The 21,948-nt window shown below is 40.2% G+C and overlaps 1 protein-coding gene across 3 annotated transcripts in view; it reads left to right on the top strand.

Moving 5' to 3' along the window:
- otud7a (OTU deubiquitinase 7A) overlaps positions 1-21,948 on the top strand; it is a 104,275-nt gene that overhangs the window by 36,072 nt on the left and 46,255 nt on the right. For 2 of the 3 annotated variants that reach the window (XM_072670826.1, XM_072670825.1), the window contains exon 2: positions 15,349-15,549. The gene's annotated coding sequence lies outside the window, so the exon portion shown is untranslated. The remainder of the gene's footprint in view (positions 1-15,348; positions 15,550-21,948) is intronic. The other variant, XM_072670827.1, reaches the window with a different exon arrangement.

Raw genomic sequence — 21,948 nt, 5'->3', positions numbered from 1 at the left:
CTCTGCAATGAGAGAGGACGCTCCATCCAATAGTTTTAGGATGAGTTGGGGAGTTGGGGATAAGGTGGGATGGTGATCATCCAACATCCTGACCTCACTACCTTTTAGTTCTTCATAGCAATGCACCAAAATGTAGTAGAAAGTCTTGCCTGGACAGTAGAGACAGTTATTCCAGTAAAAGCTGGATCAAGTTTTTTAATGCCCTTGATTTTGTGTGAAAAAATAATGTCCAGGTGTCTCAATATCTTCATAAAATCTGATTTGTAAAGATGTCTATCTCTGTGGTTGGCTTTGCAAAGAACATTACTAAAGTAAAACGAGGTCATCATTATATATTAGTTTAAAATGTTTGTGATATTCAGTCTGTCAAATGTTGATTACAACTACTTGCCAATACTGATATGATTCCAATGTCAGCATATCCTTACCCCAAGTTAATTTGTGCCCATAACCAGTAGTGCACCTGCTTTTGCTGCAATGATCTCTAAAGGAGCACTGAACAACCAAAACAGAGGAAATGCTAATGTTAGCTATGTCCACGCTTGACTACTTACTTACTGGATTATTCCCCCACTGGCCATAAATATCTATGTATTAACTATAACTTGTAATTATTTGTATATTTGTAAATGTAATTAGTATACATGTAATTATTTAGTTTGTGTTGCTACTGTTTACGGCTGTGAGGGTAGCTAATGTTAGTGCAAAAGGAGGATTTTTTTTTGTCCAGGCTTCCTGCCCTAGTACTGCCTATTTTACTAGGCAGTGATGTCTACTGTGACTGTGGGTTCACTCAGTGCACTGCTGGCCAGCGTGGGCATCTGTTAGCTGCCATAACAGAACCGCTTAACGTTCTCCTCAAAGCACATTCAGATGTCGACATAGTAGCAGGATTCATGTTACTCAGAGGAAACATCATGTGATAGAAAGGGGACCTAGTGGGTGGATGGGAACTGGAAACAACTACATTGAGGTGCAACGTAGGTAAGATCTTGTGTCCAGTTTATTTGTAAGTAATTCAGTTGCCTTCCATGTGGCAGATTCAAGTCTTATTTTCTAATCAGATAATATCAGAATCACTCTGATAAACTTGTAAGAAACATTATAAATAAAAAATATAGACCTACATCCGAGAAGTGTCTCAAGACAATAGAAAAATATGGTGAAGCAGGTCTGTAAAATTCTCCTTAAACGATAGCCAAGAGCTTTAATCACTCTGATGAAAGCATGGATGCTATTTGAGAAGAAAGTAGTCACCCTCCATAGAAGTACCTAGACTTCTGCTGTATATAGTTCCTTAGATCCAGAATGAACCGTCTTTTCTAAGAGTGAGGCTGATAGCAGATGGCTCATCAGCGGTGCTTTCTACAGTTTCCTCACATGATGTGAAATCACGGCCTTAAAAAGCAGCCATTCATCTCCTCGGTGGAGAGCTGCTAGACTGTTTACCATGCTGTCAGTCTAAATGGGGATTGATGTCATGGTAGTGCAGGAGTGACAACAGCAGCCGTTCTCCTGCGACTCACCATTTCCGAGACTTTTAGGCACTTTTAGGGAGGCCAGGGTTGCTTAGAGCTCACCACCATGTTCGCACAGATATTGATCCTGTTTAATCATGTTCGTGTGATTACCAAGCACTCTAACAGTATACATACTGGATTTTCAATTGAAGTGGCTCTGTATTTCCTCCCTCGCTCTCGCTCACTCTGTATCTGGCACTGTGTAGGAATTAACATATGCATACAGTATATATGCGTACATGCACACACCCTCTCGACAAACGGGAGTTATTCTGTTTAAACAGCTCCAGAAGACAAGAGTTTGTCTGACCTGTTTTAAAGCTTTACAGAGGAACTGAGAAATAGAAACGGAAGAGGTTCATACACTTAGCCGATCAACAGAAGGTCCAATATGAACTGGTCAATGATTTTCCAGCAGACTTGTCATGTGAGGGCTATCGTTTTCCCCAGAGATAGCATTAAACAGTCTATATCTAGCACCCTGAAACATGGCTTGAAAAAGGCCAGCGGTGCAAAAAGGTGTGACAAAAGAAGGAAAAAGCTTTGCTGGTTGATGCTGCAAAGCGCTGCAGAGATAACATATTTATTTAAGCAGTCTGCAGGTCAGGATGAGGACACCAACCCTCTCACCCCTGCTTGACAGCTAATTCCAGGGTTGCCTTTCGTTGCCATCCGCCCCTGCATCTATATGACCACTAAGGGACCACTAGGAGAGACAAGTTTCATCCCACCCAAGACTCACAGTACAGAGTGGCCTGGTATTAGCATGCATTTTTGGTCATGTTCAGATTTTGCTTGTTTGCATAAAAAAACAGGTGTGAACACCCCCTAAACGCATTGTGATCGGATTGTGATTGGATACCTCAAACCACATTCGGAGGTGTTAAGAAACGGATGTTTACTATGATCGGATTCCGTCTGGCAAGCGGAAATACATCTGTCTGAAAAAAACAAAACAACTAAATGTTAATTTTGGCTAATCGCTCTCTTGCTCTCTCCATAGCTGTGTGTGTGTGTGTGTGTGCGCACCCTCATGCTCTTGCTTACTGGTACATGAGAGCAGTATTAGAGTTTGTTCTCTTGCAGTTTAAATACTCTGTCGCAGTTTCAGATAGAGCCGTTACAGGAATTTGAGAACCATCTACTGTTCCACTGTGTTGTAGAACCCCCATCGTTCCTCTACACTGGTCACAGGCTTCTAGAGGAGGCCAATTTTGATGAGTAACTGTTGTTTACAGGAAGTAAAACAGAAATGATGTACAAGTTTGCTTTTTTTTGATGCAGTAAGTAAAATTGGATCTCACACAGGGGCAGAACAGGCTTCCTGGATGTTAGATTGAAATTAAAGAGAGTAAACTTGAAGGTGCTGGATTATTTTAATTCATTCATTCATTCTAACAATTTGTGGCGGTAATTGTCCAGAAAGACAGCCCTCAAGAAGAAGGGTTAATATGAATTGCATGAATTCAGGTAGTAGTATATTACCTGCAATTCAAGGCTCCTTCTTACCCTACACATTAATCTACAAACACAAATTCTAAGAAAATGTGGTACTCTTCACTTATAAACATATAATAGTCTTATCACACCCTCTGTAGTCCTAGAAGGTCCCTCTTATTCAATGAGCTGTAACATTTTAAATGGGCATTTATTGAGAGTTGCAGTGGTATAAGACTGCAGCAGGGAGCTCCACTGGGAGTGGCCTTATGTAGGACAATAACTAACAACACAGGGCCTACTAAGTCACTACAGACAGGTGTGTGTGTGTGTGTGTGTGTGTGTGTGTAGTGACACAGATCCACTTCCTCTCGAGGTGTTCCGCTGAATACAAACCAGGCCGTGTCCTTCTGTGCATCTAGTGGCAAGAGTCACCAGACAGACAGTAGCTTCAGTCCTCTTTCTGTTGACCTGTCCAGTCATTTTAACCCTGATTCTAAACCACTGCCTATGTCCTCCAATGAAATTCACCTCCTGCCTGGCCAGCCTTCCAGCTCATTAATATTGATGCTGGGCATCGGCTGGTGTGGACAGGAGTGAGTGTTGGGACTATGTAAAGAGTAAAAGGGAGGGGGTTGGTGCTGCGTGTGCACATTGCACACCCAACTTAGCCCTCCCACACTTTTACTGCACTGTCACATACATTATGGTTAGGTCAGCGGAACCGTGCCGCGAGCCACGTAACATTCTTTATAATACATTGGAGCACTCGCACATGGACATGCCCTTTCACACTGAGTCTGTATAATATTATTACATACTTTTAATCTTGAAACGGATTTGTTGTTGACTTCTGGTAGACACCTTATATCAGCAAATTTAGGGGTGATATATCACAGTACTGTTTAAACGATTGTAGAAGCACAAACAATGCGCACGAGTACAGAGATGGATGAGAACTATGTAAATGAATAAGCAAATACAGAGATACCAGGTTTTTCAAGGTTTGTGTGGTGCCGAATTTTGCAGGTGTAAGCTGAATGTTGTCGACAGGGCTGCTGGTGCTGCTTTGCAGGGTATAATGTGAAAGTAAAGTGAGAGTCTTACCACCAACCCCCCTCATCCCTTCTTAGCCTGCCTACTGACTTCCTGCATGTGGCTTATGGGCCTATGAGTAGAGAGTAACATGTCTGACCATCAGCTCAGCTGAAATATTACACATGCACAAAGTATTGAACGTTCTTTATGCCTTAATGCTGCAATTTGGCAAATAATTCAATGCCTCAGCTTTCAAAACTTTCAAATCACCTTAAAATAAAGGACCATTTTGTAAAGATATATGAGTGAGGAGATCCTTTGAATTCGACCTCACGGTTCGGTACAAGTACAGTACAGTGGAAAACAAAATACCCATAAGACCCAGGTAAACCCCAGTTGTGGAAGTTCCAGTATGTTAGCATGTTCAATGTGTTTTCACACTCACATGGGAGTCAAGACTACAGTTCCCACAATACTAAGCAAGTCCAACAGCTTACAGCTTAGGGTTTCTGGCACATGTGCTTTTTAAATGACTGTATTTAGTGTGTGTCATGTATACTCTATGATATGCACCAAAGGTCAGTACGAATAAACACAGTTACACCCCTATTCAACCTTTTTTTAATAAGAGTGTATGTTTACTTCTTAATTTTAATAAGCTTGCAGTAGGTGCATTTGAAGACGCTTGTATTAATAAAACTAAAAGATTACATTTTAAATATCAGTCTTGTAAACAGTAAAAATAGACAATAATAAATGTTTTGTATATTTTTTTTATTTATTTAGTACTCGCCTTTTTGTGCATCAAACTTTTTTTGAAGTGATTATATCATACCGGTCAGTATACATTTGTTTACATTGTGTTCCACATTAGTACCTTGTTGAATTGGGTGGTCCTAAGGTCCTAAGGCTCGTCCTAAGGTATGTTATTACCATAATATCGGTATTACAGAACAACATTTAGCACAACATAAATGTAGATGCTTCACAAACAGCACAAATGCTTTGCACTAATGTGTTGCTAGCTTTATCGTGCATAAACGTCTCACAAGTGCTTAAATAATACTGGTCAGTAGACACTAGTGTTCTCGAGTCCCGTAATGATTACATGAATGAGAGGTTTCTGTCTCGCCTGGCCAGTAGACACTAGTGTTGTGGTACTCAAATCCGGTATTGATTGCATGAATAAGTGATTTCTGTATTGTCTTGGTCAGTAGGCGCAAGAAGTGTAGTACCCGAGCCCGGTCTCGATTACATAAATGAGTGGTCTCTGTCTCGTCTCGGCCACTAGATGCAAGAGGTGTAGTACCCGAGTCCCGTTTTGATTACATAAATGATCGGTGTCTGTCTCGTCTCGGCCTTGGCCACTCTCGGTTTCAGGTTTTGACTTGGCTACTAAAAGTCTTGGTCTTGACTCTGACTTTGGCTACCAACTCTAGTAGACACAGTGTTTGCATTTGTTTACATTGTAAAATGAGTACCTTAGTAGCTGTATTAATCATGAATGTACCATGTTTCTTTTTGTTTACCGCAATATGTATTATTAAACATAGTCAAAGAAGTAGAGTACTAATATTTTAATGATCAGTTATTTTACTGATTGCTTTAAATGGCCAGTAGTCTGAATGTTTTTACTTACGCATCTTTAGAAGTTCACAGGTAAGGTTCACAAAAAAACCTTTTCAGAAAATGATTCAAGTGGATATTGGTCTGCTCAGTCCTTTTAGGATATGTGTTCAGACTGAAGTTCAGAAGCTGTTTGAGGTGCATGTGATTATTGCATTAATGGCTGTGTTCCTTGATTACAGGAAGGATATGAAGCTGTGGACACTCTGGTAAAGGAACTTAAGCTTGACTTGCCGCTGTGTCAACAGCATACTGATGCATACTGTGTTTCATGCATGAATAACTGTGTGCTTTGTGTAACATTTTCTGTACCAAACACACTTCCACTGGGCTGCTCCTACACATCTCTGGGACTTGTAGATCTGTTGGCAGGGTCTGCACCGTGTTATGATCACTGAGATCGTCACTGAGAATGTTACACATATGTTTTAGGCCCTCTGAGTGTGGGAACTCATCCAGAAGCGGTTGTATGTGTGTGTGTGTGTGTTTGTATGTACTACACAAGACCGCATGTGGAAGAAGTAAAGCATGTATTATGCAGAGTAGGCATAGACACACAAGTGGAAATCAGCAAATATCGGCAAGTGCAAATATCTACATAACAAAAAAAAGATTATGATTTTTTTTTTTTATTAAGTTGTTCTAGTTACTCAGTTGTGGTTCAGTGTTTACTAATAGTACCTATTTGAAGGTATTTATTATGTTAATTCACAATCAAATTTAGTTTTTCTGTTGTTTAAAAAGTCCCATGTGGCCAATAGGCTGATTTTAAAATAAAAGGTCACTTTTTTACCATGAACTACCTATGTATTTGTTGCTGTTTTGCAAAAGGCAACATCACAGGAGATGGAGACCCCCTTTTACCTTTCAGTGGTCCATTTAAAAATATGTTTTTTATTTCTGAGCATTTCTATTGGTCCATTCATCAGAAACTTTTAACACAATGACCAGATTCACATTGCATTATTGAAAAATGAATATAAAAGCAATTCTCTGTGCTTTGTGCAGAATTATTGCTCAAAATTCATAAAACCTAAGTATTTAAAAACAAAATAAACTTAAATCTGCACTCTTCATTGTAAGAATAAGATGTTAACAATCAATTACTCTAAATAGTCACCTAAATAAATCACACATTTTAGTCTTTACATCCCTAATTGCATAATGCCTATAGTTACATAAAATCCTAAAATTCAGATTTCACAGACAAGCACACATCTAATGTCCACTCATATTTCTTTACACTTATAACATTAATGAACCCGTGATTATACTGTCTCTGTAGTTGGCTAGGAGAAGCTCTCAAAGAACAGGCAAGCTGCCAACGTTAAACACAGTCTATATAGTAATATATTGTCGCTGCCATGCAAAAAGTTTATATCTCCATTTTTGCCATTTTACACTTTTTATTGCAATGTGAATATATGAGGTTTTTGTCCGACAGCAACAATATAACCTACCATTAATGGCCTACGCACCTGTAAACAGTTGTTTGGACAGTGTTTTCTCAGGCATGGTGAGCTTGCTTTAGATTTGATGTATTATTTTGGAATAATACTTTTTTTGTAATTACATCTCCCAGAGACTGTTTTCATTACTGTCTTATGGGCAAGCAAATACTGGTACATATTGCTATTGGTTGTCATAACTTGCATGCTCTTCGTTCCGCTTTGGTGTGATAACACATTTTTCCGCCACTGCCAGACATCTCACATTCTCTAAATAAACCTCTCCACTTCAGAATGGAATTATGAAGGTCGCAGTGTTTTAATTTTAGCCGTGGAAATGTTGGTCATCAGCGAGAAAATAGGCAAATGCGATGAATGTGTGCCTGACACTCTCCTGTTGGCCATGAACAAGATGACGCCGTTTTTCTGTTGACATTCTGTGGTGGTGTGGAAGAGCCCTGGGTTTCATATCCTGTGGAAAGTGACAGTGGGCAGTGAGCTCCTGTGAAGTGAGATGAGCAAGAGGCTGGACTTGGTTGAGTCTGGAAAGGTTCACTCGATCACTTTTCTCTCTCTCTCTTTATGGTTTTCTCTATGTTTTACAGTCTGTGTGCGTAAATCCTAGAGAGAGGCTGTTCTATTTGTATGCAGTCAGTGAAACTTGGACAGTAAACAATATGCTGCTTTTTGTGTTTTGAATGCACTTATATGTCTGTGTTAGGCTTAACCTTAAAGATTTGCTTCACGCTTTCTTAGCGCTTTTTTTTTTTTTAAGTTGTAGCATTGTTGAAGTATTTTGTAAAATCCAACTTTTTACATAAACTGAAGTTTATGTTTAAACCCAGTGAACTCACTTTTATTGCCATGTCACATTAACACAGATGTGAGGGTGAATGAAAATTTGTGAAAAAGCGTGTTAAGGCGCGTAGTCCCTTGCAGCAGGAAATACAATATATATACAGGCCTTTGAAAAGATTTGGACACCTTTTAGGTGTTAGGATATTTTTTTAACACATTCAAACATATAGACATTTAGTCTTAATTTCAACAATATTGGTAGTATAACATATACAACAATAACTCATTTGTTAAATGTAATTAATACATATAATACACATAAACTGCAGATGCAGATCTTTAAAGAGGATTTTGGAGGAGGATGTCTTTATTTAAACCTCACACATTTAGTTCGGTTTGCTCCTGATTGTAGAAGTGCATGGGTTCATCATGGTGATCCAGAGAGCTCCCTGAGGCCTTCGTAAGGTGGTTGTAGATGCATATGATTTAAGAAGGGGCTTACGATCTCAGAACAATTAGAAATCAGTTGTTTCACTGTCCACAAATTCACAAGTAAAACAGCTGGCAACATGACTAGGTCAGGCTGTCAATAAATAATATAGACAATAAATATAATAAACTAAGGTACTACACTGATTTTAAATTAGCGATGTGTTGTGTATTTTGTAAATGAAGAGTAAAGGAAGGTGTTCAGGAGTGTATGCTAAGGTAGACCAACCTGCTGTTGTGAACATAAGCACATATGTAAACAAGTGTACAGTGCAGTAATGAGTATAGCAGCTAGTGTTCAGGTACAGGGAACAGAGTGCATACAGTCCCTGAGCTGGTGGAGCTCAGTGTAGGTATGATGAGTAATCAGTAGCAGTTGTTTTGTTAAGGTTGAGGTTAGTGTTGCTGGTGGGAACAGTTTAACAGCATGTGGGAAGAAACTGTTCTTAAATCTGATGGTTCTGGCTCGGATGTTCCTATTCCTCTTTCTGAATGGCAGGGATTGAAATAGGAATTGGCTGGGGTGCTAATAGCTTTACTCTGACATCTCTTGTTGTAGAGGTCCTGTATGGGGAGGGTAAGCCAACTGCAGTGATGTACTAGGCAGTTTTAACCACGCTCTGCAGGGCCTTGTGTTCAGCAGCAGTGGAGCTGCCATACCAGAACGTGATGCAGCTGGTCAGGATGCTCCCCACAGTGGACCTGTAGAAGTTCTATAGCTCCACTGTGGAGAGCATCCTGGCCATCTGCATCCTGACCCTGTTGCAGAGGAGCTGTTGTGCTAGGTTGACTCTCCTTATCCATCAGAGGACGAGGAGGCATTGATGGACCTTCCTGATGGTGTGTGATGTGTGAGATCCTCAGATATGTAGACACAGAGGAACTTGAAGCTTCTCACTTTCTCCAGTGCCGTCTCCTTGGTGCTCAGTTTTGTGTGTGCACTCTGCTCCCCCTCCTAAAGTCAACAATCAGTTCCTTGGTTTTGCTGATGTTGAGGGATACATTGTTGCCACTGCACCACTCTGCAAGGAGCTTCACTTCCTCTCTTTATGGTCCCCCATCATTGGTGGTGATGTTGCCGATTATTGCTGTGTCATCTGCAAACCTGATGATGATGTTGAAGCTCAGTTTTGCGATGCAGTCGTAGGTGTACAGAGTGTAGAGCATGGGTGAGAGAACACAGCCTTGTGGGCATCCTGTGCTGAGTGTAAGGGTGGAGGAGAGTGTTGAGTTAGTGTTGAGTTAGACCAAATCAGTCTGGAGGGGATGATGTTGTTAAAGGCAGAGCTGAAGTTGAAAAACAGCATTCTAACATAGGTTGGGAACCACAGTGATACCCCATCATCAGTAGATCTGTTAGCACAGCAGGCAAACTGAAGAGGGTACAGAGTGCTAGGAAGACAGCTCTTCATGTGAGCCAAGAACAGCCTGTCAAAATACTTCACCACAATAGGTGTGAGAGCAATGAGACGGTAGTCATTTGAGCAAGAGATGGTGTTTTTTTTTGGGATGACGGTTGTGGTTTTAAAGCAGGCAGGAATGGTAGACTGTACCAAGGAGATGTTAAAGATGTCTGTGAAGATGGCAGCCTGCTGGTTGGCACACGCTTTTATGAGTCTACCCTGGATTCCATCTGGGCCAGACGTTTTCCGAGTTGAGACCTACATCATTGTTTGTCTCACCTGTCAGTGTGAGTGGCTCATCCATGCAGGAAGGCAGAACAGTTCAGCAGGGAGGGAGGCGTATGTGGACACTGAGTTGCAGACTTTGCTCTTGTAGTCAGTGACGGCTTGGATTCCTTGCCACATGCATCGGGATGTCTGAGTTGGCATTGAAGTAGACTGTGATTTGTGTGCTGTACTTGTGTTTAGCAGTTCTAATGCCAGCCTTCAGGTTGTGTCTGGCAGCTTTGAGTACTTCACTGTTTGCCAGATATGAGGGCAGCAGCTTTTTAATTTGGAAGTGTGTGAATTAGCTTTGTCTCAGTCACATCATCCACATACATCTTGATGAACTCAGTAACAAATGTTGCATATTAATTTACATTAACACAAGTCACTGGTGTCTGCCATTTTAAATACATCCCAGTCAGCACACTCGAAGCAGTCTTGTAACACTTACTCTGCCCCCTCAGGCATACACACTGTTCTGACCGTTGCATTTACACATTTAAAATCCTACAGGTATCTACAGTCGATGTCAAAGTACAGCATCTTACATCAGAATCAGACTGTACAAGTTTCATTTACTTGGCAGGTGTGCAAGGAGGAACACTATATATTCCTTTATATTTCAGACAAGCATTTATAACCAGCCATTAATACCAACACTAAAAACACTGCGTACTAAGGCTGCACTATATTGTAAAACACTGACTTATTTTCTGCAATATGTATTGCCATATTAATACACATGCAGACAAATTTGTCAATAGTCAATATAGGTCAATAATCCACCATGTTTTGATATTAATAATGCACATCATGTATAATACATATAATACATTACATTGGGCAGATATAACCTCTGGTAGCCTCTGGTAGACATGTCATGAAAATGAGAGCAATGTAAATTTAATGTAACAATATATTGTGCAGCCCTACTGCATACATACCAGCATATGATGAAATCATCCATCTGACATAATCATTAAAAGCCTTTCTCACTGAGCTCTCTGTACTAACCCTGAACATAATGAACCTCCTTCTGAAGCAGCTTTTTTATTCCATTAAAAGTGTGCAGCCTGAATCCCCAGGCAAATTCATCATTTGAAACAGCAATTTTTGTATATTTCATGATGGACCTCCCAGTTCGCTCCCACAAAGAGAAGCATCTTCACATTCTTGTTTACCATGCTTAGAGCCTTAGACTATTTACAATATGATGATTAGAAATATTGCTTTTTAAGGAATAAAACAACATCCAGGAAAAAAAAAATCTAAATAAACCATGCCATGTGTCTTTTTCCTGAATTTGTTCTGTGGTTCTATGAATAAATGTTCTGACTTTACCTAATAGAAGGTTGGCCCTGGCCAAGATTTGAACGAGCAAATGACAGAAATGAAGCGTTAATGCAGGTGGTGCCACATGGACAAGATGGGATTAAGTAACCACAGGTGTAAAAAATATTTTTTCCCTGAACTTAAAGGCAAGCCAGATGCTTCCTATGTAGTCTAGCACCTATTAACATTATGAAAGCAAACATGACTCAGGTTTATGTAAACTGGCAGTGAGTAAAATTCAGCTAAAACATTAGAACCCAGCTACTGTCTTTATTTACATACTGGCTTTTTTGGGCCTACCACAAACATTTGGGCTTGGTGATATGGTAAAGATATTATATCCTGATATTTTAAGACATTTTTACAAAATACACGCTGACTACAATCTTTGAACTGAAAGTCTGTAATTGTTTAGAGTCCTATGAATATCCATGCTATGCTTAAAAAAAGAGTATTGTGTATAATAATGAATTTATCATAAAAAGATACAAAGATTGTCATATTATCCACCTCACTAGTGTGTGAGTGTGTGTGCGTTCACTGCCACAGATGGGTTAAAAGTGGAGGCTGAATTTCCGTTTAGTGCTATCTTACTAACGCTAATTGAGCCCATTCATAATAACAATGGCTGTATCTGCCGTATAACAGATAAATCCTTTCTTAAGTGGCTTGTCAGAGTTGTGAGGCCTGCGATGGAACTGCTGAGAGTAGACTGAAATGCATGGCATGTATGGGAGCGCTCTGTGTAGTTTAGCTGTGAATTATGCATGGCAGTGAGGGGTATTTTGGTCAGCTCTTCGCAGGGCTGTGACACTGGCTCTTAGGCAGCTGGAAAACTCTACTGTGTATACACTGTGTGGGTTGGTAGGTAAAGTGTTTGCTTTTGTGTGATTGCCTAAACTGATATAGACAGTGGTGGGATGCTTGCTCAACCTTTGAGATGCTTTCAGGAAACCCAGCCTAGTTCCTTATTTTTCTGGAATGTGGGTTGGTGTGTCCAGTTGCATGTGTTTTTGTAAAACACATACATGTGCAGATCATAGCCATTTTTACATGTGGCCCTTTGAACCCCTAGGCTTAATTTTTCAGATAATAATTTAAATCTAAATAATATTGGTTCTGTAAAGTCAATGAAATGTGTATGTAAGAACCTTTAAATTGATAAAGAACCTTTACATGAAGTTAATGTGCTTTAGACCAGAGGCCCCTTTGTGGCCCCTTTGAACCCCTAGTCTTATGATTCAGATGTTATTTTAAATCTTAAAGAACTTTATGATGAAGGTTGACAAGGAGATACATATACAAATCATCTGGAAATTGAAGTGTTCTATCAGTATCTATATATTGGGTGACAACAGTGTATGGACATCACAGCCCCCAATTAACTAAATATTTAAAAAGAAAAATCAGGTCAACCTTCATGTTATAAATGCTTTAGAATCACTAGTTCAATATAATCACTAGTAATCACTGCTTCCCTGGTAATTATTTGCCAGGTCTGTAATGCAACCTTCTTTGGTTCTTCCTTGTTTCTAGGGCCTTTTTTCCTTCAGTCTTGTGTTTAGTAAGTGAATTTGATGATCAGTAAGATTTGGTTGGGCTTAAGTTCATGACTGGGCCAGTCAAGAACGTTACCTTTCAGCCCTTAAAAAGTTATTATGATAGTCAAGGTAAATTACTGTCCTAACTTTACTCTTGAACTACACCCAAAAGTACTGTATGCTTGAGCAGTTCCTACACATTTTCCATTAATCTTCTACTAGTTACAATGCTTTAACTTTTAATGGACTTAAAGAAAGCTGTAACCTGGATTCTCTCTGGTTGCAGTCTTACCTGTAGTAAAAACCCTCTTAGCTATTGCAGCTGTTTTATTATTTTTTATGACATTTTATAATGTTTATGATTATGTTTTCTTTCATACATCTGAGCTTTCCTTCTGCATTCTGTTCTACATGTTTGAAAGGTGGCTCTTGGGACTCATTTTTGGTCTGTAGCATTGTTAATAAAATCACTGGCACTGAATTGTTTTGGCAGAAAATATCGTTTTTTGCAAAGAGAAGGATCATTTTTGAGATCATTTTAAGATCATGCAGGAATTGTTAACCCCATCTAAGGATACTGTCCAGGTGTCTTAGGTAAAGCGCAAAGCTGTGCAGAACATTGAGGCCTCTGGGAAAGCCCTGATATAGCATATAATTCTGAGGGCTTTCAAAGTACAGCTCAGTGAACAGGGAAAGAAGAATTTTTTCCTTACGTTTACATTTGTTATGTTCATTTGTGGCGGCATGATGTCACTGCAGGTTTGTTGTTGTGTTGTTTGTTTTATACAAAATTTGGAATATCTCACCTGCTACACATGTTACCAGGTTATCTGTGGGTGCTTTTATTTAAAAAGAAAAAAAATAACATGCATTGGTCGTTGGCACTTAACAGACAGAGTACCGTCTTGTCCAAATTATACTGTAGAAACATTGTAATTAAATGAACAGCATGATGACTTTATCCCACCATCTCAAACACCACCGTCCTGTGCAGCATGCTGTGTTTTGATGTTATAAATAAATACTGATACTTTACCATTATAAAGGTCATTATTAACATTATTTAAGGTTTTTATTATATCGTATCATATATAGCCATTTCTCTTAAGCATATAGAGATTTTTAGTCATATCACCCAGCACCAGTGGTGTGTTGGAAATTTTGCTCCAGTCACAGAGAAGTGTGTTCTCCCTGTGTCTACGTGGGTTTCCTTTGGGTACTCCGGTTTCCCCCATCACTCAAAAACACACAGGCTAGGTAAATTGACTTTTCTAATTTGCCCCAACACTTCTACGAGCGGTGCCATAGAGGAACCCCTTTATGGTTTCGTAAAGAACCATATGCAAGTAGACATGCATTTGTGTGAAGAAAACCTCAATTTACATCGAATGAAGGTTCTTTAGGTAGCGAAGGTTCCGCACTGCCATACATCTTTATTACAAACAGGATTCTTTATGGAACCAGAGGTGGTTCTTCTATGGCATTGTTCAAAGAACCCATTGAAGCACCTTTACCTTATTGTTTTGAAAGTGTAGGTGGGAGTAAGTGAGTGTGCGTGGTACCCTGCAAGGGACTGGCACCCTGTCCAGGGGGTATTCTTGTCTTGTCTTGATTCTGAGTAGGCTCCTGACCCTCCGTGATCCTGACCAGGAAGAAGCGGATAAGAAGATCTATGGGCCATTAATAGTGAAGCACTTCTATTTTTTATCGTTCATGTTTTCCTTCACTTGGTTGACATGACTGTAGTGACCTTTAGCGATGACTAAGGAAAGCCAAAGCCGACATGTCACACTGTACTACGCAAAAAGGATTTTCTTATCTGCGCTAGCTCACAAGTCAGCCTGATCAGTGAGATCTACTGTTGGCATTTGAAGCCACAGTGTCCACGACAGCCGAACTCCTCCCATATACGTGTTCATCATCTGTCTGAATCTACCTGCATTCTCCTTTCTCTCATCTCCCAAGCCTGAATACAGGCTTACATCAGGAAGCAGTGACAGAAACACTCACTCTGTTTGAAGATAGTAGTGACCCTGAAAAGGGAATATTTAGCTTTAGCTCTAATGCTACAGTAAACAACGTCCTGAGAGCCTTTTTTCCCCCACTTAAGAGTACCAACGTCAGGGTTACTGGAAGAGTAATCTGGCTGCAGATGGTCCGGGGTTTATGCTCTTACTGTCTTTATATGGGCACATTTCATCTGAAGTTTTGAATCCTCAAGGGGCAGGGGGCGTGTTTCCAGCAGGTCAGTGGGATATTGGGTCCTGGTTGCATAACAGAGGTAGACTCACTGACGTTATGGACTCCATTACCGTGATTAATGTGGCAACACGGTTCAAGTGTGATTTGTCCTTTTATCCGTCTGCTTGGCTAACTCTCTCTCTCTCTCTCTGTCTTTCTCTCTTCTTTGTTTCTCTTCCTCTGTCTCTCTCTCTCTCTCTCTTTGTAGGTCTGACTGTGACCCCAAGTCTTCCTTGTCTCTCCTCCCTCTTGTAGAAGTCATGGATTAAAGAAGAGGAGTCTACGTGTGTGTGTGTGTGTGTGTGTGTGTGTGTGTGTGTGTGTGTGTGTGTGAGTGTGTACATGAGTTCCTGGACATAACCATGGTGGTGAGATGGCAGCTGAAGAACCCTCAGTGAGGATACAGAAAGTAAGACTATGGCTTATTTACCTCCATTCGCTAGTCATGGCTTGTAGTTTCACAAAAGCTTCTATACAGCCCTTGTAGTTAGTAAACTCAGCTACTTTAAGTTGCACCCATTGCTGACACAGGGGTTTTGGTGTGCAAACACCATATATCCATGAAAAGCACTGGGAATAGCCAAACATGAGCCTAAGGTCACCATGTCCAATGCCAAGCAACGGCTACCGGGGTATAAAACTCTCCAGCACTGGGCTGTAGGGTAGTGGAACTGCATTCTATGGTGTGATGGAGCTCCATCGAATATCTTTAGGATAGGTTTGAATGATAATGTGAATTTAGACAAATGAGGGTTGATAAGCTGTGGTTCTGTGGATGGATCACATTGAGTAAACATCCACAATGCAGGCTAGAAAAAGTAAGTGAACCAATGTGTTTATGACTTCTCCAAGAGCTAGTTGGCATGAAGATGTTTCAGTTAAGGACATTATACTGTTCATGTCTTTCACTGAACACACTGAGTAAATATCCACAATGCAGGCTAGAAAAAGTAAGTGAACTGATGTGTTAATGACTTTTCCAAGTGCTAGTTGGCATGAGGGTGTTTCAGTTTAGAAGATGACATGGATAGACATATGGGTTTTAAGGTGCATTGGCCATTAAATAAAGGCCCACAAACCCTGATTACTGTGAACCACACCTTGATGCAAATAACTTTCAGAAGACCTCAGAAGAGGTGTGATAGAGATGCATGACGCTAGAAAAGACTACATAAGCATTGCTAAAGACCTAGGTGTGTACATCAGTTATTCCTAGTGGAATATAAACATGCCATGAAGCAAACAGAAGTGAGACATTCAGCATGGTTTAAAGTCATATCTACTCCCTGTTGATAATTATGTACTCATCCTTTTACAAGAGCTGTTGCAAAGGTTAAAGATAACTCTTCAACCCATGTGGCCTGCTGAGCTCATATGTGTGTCATTATGTGTTTTGTCCAATTCAGTTGTGTTTTTACAACCAACTATAGCTTATGTTTTTATTACGTTCATGAAAGCAGGATTGCATATGCATCCAAGCTGTTGCATTAGTCTGTGACATGGACACACGGTAAGCTTCCAATAAAGCACAATAGACTGAGTCATCTCAGGGGGGAAATTGCCGCTGATTGTGCAATTCCAGAGGATTTTCACGTCATGACTTTTGACATATTTATGTTCACACAACTGTCCTCCTTACTTCCAAACATGAAGTCATGGTGAACGTAAGGCTTACAGGGAGGAAGATTGGTTGCCCCACCTAACAAAGCACAGTTTGACTGTTACGGACCTTATCGAGTAAGTCACGTCATGCAAGACGTAGACACGGGAGGACTGGGCCGAATCCTGTTCAACCTCAGAAATGTTTTATGTCAACAATAATCCCAGAGTTTATCCCAGAGGTTGGAGCACGGAATTGCCAGGGCCCTTGGTTTAATAGCTTGAGTGCTTTTCTGAACTCTTTCACTTATGGTAAGGCCTAGTCGGCGCTGCACTACGCAACACAATGCAAACGGCTGGCAGTAACTAGGTCAGCTAAACTCCTGCTAAAGTGCAGAGCTGTCTGATTAATAATGCATAGGATGAGGGGGAAAAAATAAGTTTCTTCATCTTGAGCAAAGATATTTTCTTAGGGTGCCAAGGCACACATGCATTCACACACACATAGACACATATACACACATACACACTCCAATCCAGTTTGCTCATTTCACATTGCCATGTGGGAGGCTGCTTTTTGTGGTGCGCCAGGCTTGAATCTTGAGTGCACTTGGTTTTGATCTATAAACAGAAGTGTTATTTCATTAGCTTTGGTTACGAAAGCAAGACCTGGCAGAATAGGGGGCAGCAGATGCTTAACATTTGCCCTTATTAGGAAATAGCAGGGCATTACTGCACCCAGTAGGTGTTTTGCACAGCCTTTTAGGCTGTTTCATCAGATGTGAATGGTTACTAAATGTGAACTCAGTGACTCTTGTGCTGAAGGAAAGATAAGTATACCTACGACAAATACCTGTAACTAGATTTTATCCCCAGCTGCCCTTCTTCTTTCCAATGTACCATCAGTTTGACTGGATTATCTCCCTGCTTATGTCACGTGCCCCAACCAGAGAACATCTGTAACATCATATTCTGTAGAGGCTGGAACAGGCTGCAGGTGGCTATGGTTAATGTCATGTGTTTTCTCCTGGAGGATAAATTGTTTGACCTGATTATCTGCAGTGAAGAGTTAGCGTAGGTGTGTGGTAGGTGTGTGTGTGTGTGTGTGTGTGTGTGTGTGTGTGGTTTTAGGACAGAAGGGAATAAACAGGAGATACCTATCTTTTACAAAAGCTCATATTATATTACAGAATGGCCAAAATGATAACTGTATTATTATAACTATAACAGTTTTTGTTTACTAAGGTTAAAGAGGAATTCCACCTGTCTTCCAAAAGAGACGTAAACAAAGTCATTGGGAGTGGTTTGGTGTGAAACGGTTTATTCTTTGAGGGAGCTTTTAGAGGCATATAACTCTTCAGACGTCTGGTGCTGTTCACCACCACTGTAAACAATTAAGACTATAGAAATATGCATTTCACACTAAAAATATACAGGTTCAGATAGGAACCAGGGTTAGTGAAATCTACAAATATAGTAATACTATTAACTATGTAGAAAATCATTATTTTATGTAATGTTCATAAAATAGGTAAAATAGTGGTTAATCATAAATACATATATGTATTATACATATATGTATTTATGCATAATACATAATAGTAATACATAAAATGTCTCAGGCCTCACACAGAGTATTTGTAGCCATTTGGTATAGTAACTTTCTGTGAAGGAGCTTTAAGAGGCATGCAGATCATTAGACGTCTGTTTCCATTCACCACCACTGTGAACAGTTCTGACTCAGTACGTTTCTCTAGAACAAAGCATTTCTCACCAGGCCACTCAGAATGACTTTGTTTACTTCTTAAGGAGTGTAAGAAAATAGTGATAAATGAATGTATTGCAATATTATCTTTTGCAATACTGTATCATAAATCTGTCATAAATACCTAATTGATTTTTAATTAATAGTTTCCATGCAAGGATTGTTGGCAGACAGTGGTTATTTGTTTGTTTATTTATTTGGTCAAATATATTATATTAGTTTTGTATTGCCAATTAAATCACCTGTTCGTAACTCCCACTAGCACTAGCAATTATCCCAACACTAGAAGGGTAAGGACTTAAAACACGTCTCCTCTGATACATGTAAAGACAGCTACCCCCCTTTCTTCGAACTTCCGCCAATGCTTCATTGCCAGGAAGCCAACACACTCAGAGGAAAGTGCCGGGTCCGCCGCACCAGCTAACAGGCACCTGTGCAGGCCAACATCGCTTTAAGAAGGAAAAAAGGGTGAGAGCTCCATGTGCCCACCTGAAGAGAGCATGGACTATAGTCACTGATGTCAGCATGGCTCAGGATTAGAACTTGCAATCCCCGGGTTATAGTGAGACAGTGGTTCATTTTGTATTGTGTGTAAACCACAACCGCTAAATAGCAGTGTTGTACTGTGACTTCAGATCCCACTGTTCTGACTGCTGTATAAATGTACAAAATCACAGTATAGCTTGTATACAGTATTGCAGTGTATTGAACTGGAAACCCTGTATTGTAATATGTGATATCTTACTGACAGGTTCTTGCCAGTACACAGCCCTAATTTAGGTACCAATACTTTAATCAGATATCATTCAAACATGACCTGATCCTGTTTCTTTTCTTTGTTATAATTGTTAAAAAACTTTAGCCATTTAGCCACATTTTGCCTCGATATTTTTGACCAGAACCAAGCACATGTGATTTGTCTTTTCTCTTCTCATGGTTAGCAAATGACAAGTTTAGTTGGTGTTTTAAGAATAGGAAATTCACCAGACTGGACTGGATACTAGCCCTCAGGATCTCCAAAGGGGATCACCATTTAATTATGCAAAATAATGAAAATTATGCATTAGGTTTAGGGTTGGACTTACACATCGTCTCTGACCCACAAAAACAATAATGTGAATCAAGCAGTTGTCCTTATGTGTGTGTTTGTCTCTGGAGCTGTTTCTTCACTGTGGGCAGTGTGTCTCACATTCCTCTCATTCTTATGTCACGCTCCATAAGTGATGCGGAAGCATCCAGCCGGCCACTGTCACACTCACACACACACACAAACACACACTCTGGGACACATTCACACACAGAGGACTCTGTTATTGCAGTGTACCCGTAGGTGTTGCCTCTCTGCCCAGGACAGCTTGGTTTGGGCTGTGCTGACCTCATCTGCATGGCATTTGACCAGGGACAAATACAAGGCCTCAGAGTGAGTGTTCAGGCAGAGTGGGCTGCTGTAGGACAGCACATAGAGTGAGGATTGTTGGTGGAGGGGGGAGGGGTTGATGCTAGAAAGTATTGGTCCCATCTGCAGTGGGAGCAGACTGGAACATCACCTCACCCTGCCTACTGTCCAGATTTGTGACTCATTCACACTGTGGGTGTAATGGAAGGAGTGTGTGTGTGTGTGTGTATGTGTGTGTGTGTGTTTGTTTGTTACAGTAAAAAAAAAAAATTGTACATTCAGGACCTGGTTCTGACTTTGCAAAGAACTTTTAATGAAGGCTCTACCTTTTTGTTAAACTTAAAGCCCAAAGCATTTTCAGGTCTAAGGAGATCAGTGCAGTTCTGAGAGAGATGATAGATTGTAGATTTACACAAGCCAGGAATGTCCCATGGAGCTATATCTAAAACAGCAAATTACAAGGTCATCTGTTCATCATACGTTGTTGCAAACATAGGTTCAAAGGACATAAGGTCATAAGGTGAACACCAGTGTCACGTTCTACAGTCTTTCTACAGGTTTAAATTGTAATGAAGGTCTGCGTCTGGAAGAAAAGTTTTATGGTGAGATAAGACAAAGGTGTTTAGAGGAGTTAAGGTGGGGCATTCAACCTCAAGGTCACTGCACCAAATGTTAAGCATGGTGGTGGTTGTGTTGGAACTGACATATTGCACGAAGTTGAAGTAATAATAAAAGAGGAGTACCTCAGAATTCTTCAGCATAACCTCACACCATCTAGACGGTTAAAGCTTGGACACAATTGACACACATCAGAGGTTGTTGTGGAATGAGTAAAGCAGGCTATCATCAAGCTTTTAGAATGGCCTTCCCAGAGTCCTGACCTCAAGTATGTGGACTGTGCTTTAGGGCCCGGCCTGTGGCAGGAAAGCAACTTTAATTGAACTCTACCAGTTTTGCCTAGAGAAGGGGTGGAGGGGTGGAATTCTGCCATGAGGTTGGTTGCTGGCTACCAAAAGAGTCTGGTCTGGAAGCAACTTGTACACTCATTCTGACCTAGAAGAAAAAAGAATTGTGTCCAACACAGTCCAATATTGCCATGACGATATTCAGGTCCAAGATGAGTTTATGTAAACTTCCAAACACAGCTGTCCAATCTTAGCTAATCTGTTAGCTATTGGCTAGTCCAACTGAATCAGGGCACTACATTTAAATACATATATTGAAACGCCCCTGTTTTGTGGCTGATTTAAATGAGTCTAACCCCTTAAAACTTGTTTATAGGACCACAATCTTCACTCTCATTACTACATTGCTGTCACATTTAACAGGAGTTACATGGGCCTTAAAATAGAACCTTGTGGGACTCAACTAACTAAACAAGTTCCAAATAATTCATAATGGTTTCTATGTTAGGATTAATAACTGAATAATAAAAAATTACATAAATATAGATGACAAGAAGCATGAATCTTAGAGGACAATTTCTGTTGATTTGTTGTTGTGTGTGTATGTATGAATACTGTAATACACACACTCTATCTCTAACTCTATTTTCCCTGCTACTGTTAAACATAGGCCATTGACCCAGCCCTGATATCACTCTTTATCTTTGTCACTTCCTCTCTTTTTGGTTCTAGCTCAAATTAAAATGAACAAGCAAGTGCTCTGTAAAAAAGGCACACCTCAGAGGAAGATATTAGCTTTATTTGTCCTTATCTCCGAACTTCTCATCAGAGACAAACCAGACAGATCAGGTGGCTATTAGTATTCCCACAAAAGAAGTGAAATATAAAGCAATCAGCAATCAACAAGCTTTTGTTTTTCCCTTAGTCATCTGTAGAGTTACCATCAGCTGCTCCCATATCGCTCCCCAGGCATTCTTCTTAGACACATCAGACACTCCAGGGCTGTAATTAACCAGTCAACAGTGTATGGGAGAATTGGAGAATGGATGGACGTTTGACACGAGGATAACAGCTCGAACTAACTGAAATCTGTCTTTTGTCCCTTTCTCTTTTTGTTGCAATTCTATCTTTCTCTGCCTGCAA

Source organism: Salminus brasiliensis, chromosome 2 (genome assembly GCF_030463535.1).
Source record: "Salminus brasiliensis chromosome 2, fSalBra1.hap2, whole genome shotgun sequence".
NCBI lineage: Eukaryota > Metazoa > Chordata > Actinopteri > Characiformes > Bryconidae > Salminus > Salminus brasiliensis.
The sequence above is the reverse complement of the archived record's forward strand: the minus strand, read 5'-3'. Positions and strand labels throughout refer to the sequence as shown.